This window comes from Puma concolor, chromosome B2 (genome assembly GCF_028749965.1).
Source record: "Puma concolor isolate L17-30 chromosome B2, mPumCon1.1.hap2, whole genome shotgun sequence".
Lineage (NCBI taxonomy): Eukaryota > Metazoa > Chordata > Mammalia > Carnivora > Felidae > Puma > Puma concolor.
Window position 1 is genome coordinate 107,402,148 of NC_141671.1, and position 3,386 is coordinate 107,405,533.

Sequence of the window (3,386 nt, forward strand, 5' to 3'; positions counted from 1 at the left end):
CTCTCTCCGTTTGTAAGTTTTTTCCCCTTCCCCTCCCCCATAGTCTTCTGTTAAGTTTCTCAAGATCCACATATGAGTGAAAACATATGGTACCTATCTTTCTCTGACTGATTTATTTCACTTAGCATAATACCCTCCAGTTCCATTCACATTGCTACAAATGGCCAGATTTCCTTCTTTCTCATGGCCAGGTAGTGGTCCATTGTATATGTAAACCACATCTTCTTTATCCCTTCATCAGTTGATGGACATTTAGGCTCTTTCCATAATTTGGTTATTGTTGAAAGTGCTGCTATAAACATTGGGGTACATGTGCCCTTATGCATCAGCACTCCTGTATCCCTTGGGTTAATTCCTAGCAGTGTTATTGCTGGGTCATAGGGTAGTTCTATTTTTAATTTTTTGAGGAACCTCTACACTGTTTTCCAGAGTGGCTGCACTAGTTTGCATTCCCACCAGCAGTGTAAGAGGGTTCCCGATTGTCCACATCCTCGCCAGCATCTATAGTCTCCTGATTTGTTCATTTTAGCCGCTCTGACCAGTGTGAAGTGGTATCTCAGTGCGGCTTTGATTTGTATTTCCCTGATGATGAGTGACATTGAGCACTGTTTCATGTGTCTGTTGGCCATCTGGATGTCTTCTTTGGAAAAGTGTCTATTCGTGTCTTCTGCCCATTTCTTTATTGGATTATTTGTTTTTCAGGTGTGGAGTGTGGTGACTTCTTTATAGATTTTGGATACTACAATGCTAACTTTTAATTAGCAATAATCGCACCTCAGATAAACCTCATCGGCTATGATACTGCCACGGCGCAAAGCTACAATGCTAACTTTTAAATGTAGTTCCATGTCGTTGCTGCAAATGGCAGGATTTCATTCTTGCTCATTGCCAAGTAGTATTCCATTGTATATATAAACCACATCTTCTTTATCCATTCATCAGTTGATGGACAGTTAGGCTCTTTCCATAATTTGGCTATTGTTGAAAGTGCTGCTATGGAACTGGAGGGTATTATGCTAAGTGAAATAAGTCAGTCAGAGAAAGACAGATACTATATGTTTTCACTCATGTGTGGATCTTGAGAAACTTAACAGTAGACCATAGGGGAAGGGAAGGGGGAAAAAAAGTTACAACAGAGAGGGCAAACCATAAGAGACTCTTAAATACAGAGAACAAACTAAGGCCTGATTGGGGGTGGGGAAGAGGGGAAAGTGGGTGATGGGCATTGAGGAGGGCAATTGTTGGGATGAGCACTGGGTGTTGTATGGAAGCCAATTTGACAATAAATTACATTAAAAAATAAATGTAGTTCTGTGTCTGTCTATATTAATATAGATATCTATTAATCAAATTGTGTGTATAGATTATTTACTGATTATTTTTAAAATTAACAACTTATCTTGAGCATATTCAAACTATGCTATTGATGTTATTTAAAAATATGTTTTTAATGGCCTCATGTATTTTTTTATCACTTGACCAGACCATAATTTATTAAGCAATTACCTGCCCTATGGTTTACTATTTGAATTGTTTATAATTTTCCCAATAGAAAGTCTGTAGCACATAACCTTGTCCATATTTGTGATTATGTCTTTGGAATGGATTCCTAGAAATTAAATAACTAAGTCAAATAATTAGGTGTAAGGCTCTTGACATGGGTGTACTTCTTTCCAGAAAAACTGAACCAATTTATACATGTAGCAATTGCAAATAAGAATGCCTGTTTTGTAGTTTTTCTTATTCATTAAATATCATTACTAAGGACATTTTGCCTGTCTTATTTGCCATAAATACATTGTCTAAGTTTTCTGTTTTCTTTGAGGTTTGTTTTGGTGTTTAGAAATATGAAACATGTATACCATCAAATATATCTTATTATTTCTTGCATTGCTTTTATGATTTTAAATTCCTTGTCAATTCTGAAATTAGTTAAATATTTTCTGATATATTCTTCGAGTTTTGTGAGTGGTAGAAGTGTCATGTTTTGTGTTTAAATCTTTAATCCACTCTGGGGCTGGACTCTCAAATGATAAACCAGCAAGGAATTCCTTAACTGAACTCCAGGAACAGTAGAGTTGAATCCAGCACCAAGAGAAGAGCAGGAAGTGAAACCCGAATTTTAGTTTCTTTCTCTCCAGTAGGGACTTCTATAGATATAAGCTCCATTTCCCTGGTCAAGCCCTCACCCAGTTCTGACTTTTAGGCATGATGTGATCTAGAGTCCTAAAAGTGAATTTGGTGCAAAGGCAAAAACATGTGGATTGTGGATTGGCCAAACATTCTTCACCTCATTTATCTAAACACACTTTCTTTAATCACATTTTTAGATTCCTCACAAGTGCTCAACTCATACACAGCAAGAGGGAGTGTCTCCCTAGCCCCTTTCTCCCCCCACCCCCACATTTTAAGCAAGAAGGGTCAAAGATATCTTCTTCTTATCTCTGATTGGGTTCTATCATCATGATGTCTTATGGGAGGGCAAAATTATCAAGTCTCTCAGTCTAAACTAATATCTAGAGTCGGAGAGTTGACATAACCCTGAAGTAACTTGGTAAAAGTATACAGCTATCCTTGCTATGTGAAAAAAGCCACTTTCAAGATTATTGAGGAGTACCACCTGCCAGAGTGTCCAATGCAACAGCAGCTAGAATTGAAGTCACACTTGATTAAACTTGTAATAATTATTCTTGTTCTCTAAGATTCATCATTCAAATATTTGGCAACGTACTGTCACCTGATTTCCTCAGGGATAAATATTGCTTTGGCTTACAATTTTGTTAATTAATGGGAACTCCAGGGACTTCCAAATCATGCTTTCTATCAGTACTAATATGTTCCACCACACGTTAGAGAGACAAAGACAGGAATTGAGGATTCTGAAAGATGGTAAAAAAAAAAAAAAGTATATTCCAACTATACATTTAGGCATTGATGAAACAAACACCAAATAGCTTCATGGACTCTCTTAGCTCACACTAAGATAAATTCTCCATTTTTCACCTGAATTCCATAAGCTTCCACTATAAAGGATACAGCACAGCACAGGTAGAATTCTGTGTTCCCAGGAAATAACTCCCAACCAGTAGTTTGTAATTCTCCAAAATTCTGGGTATTTCCTCCTCTGATCCTAACCTAATCATCAGTATTTTATGATTCTGGAAGTGGTTTCAGATCCTTTTAGGGAAGACTAGAAGGAAGACTTACTGAAGCCTCTGAATCTGTCATTTGACTCAGGTAATGACCCAATTCAGGCCTTGGTTCATTAGATCTAGAGTTCTGTTGCTTATTAAACACTAATTTAGATTTTGGAGGGCTATCCAGGCAATTCAGTCTTAGTGATCAATTAGCTGCTATAAAAAAAAATCTCAGGCTTGATGCCTATT

At 37.1% G+C, this 3,386-nt stretch overlaps 1 pseudogene; it reads right to left on the minus strand.

The window, feature by feature from the left end:
* Window positions 1-708: 708 nt before the first annotated feature.
* LOC112863039 (U4 spliceosomal RNA) lies at window positions 709-819 on the minus strand (annotated as a pseudogene).
* Window positions 820-3,386: the final 2,567 nt, after the last annotated feature.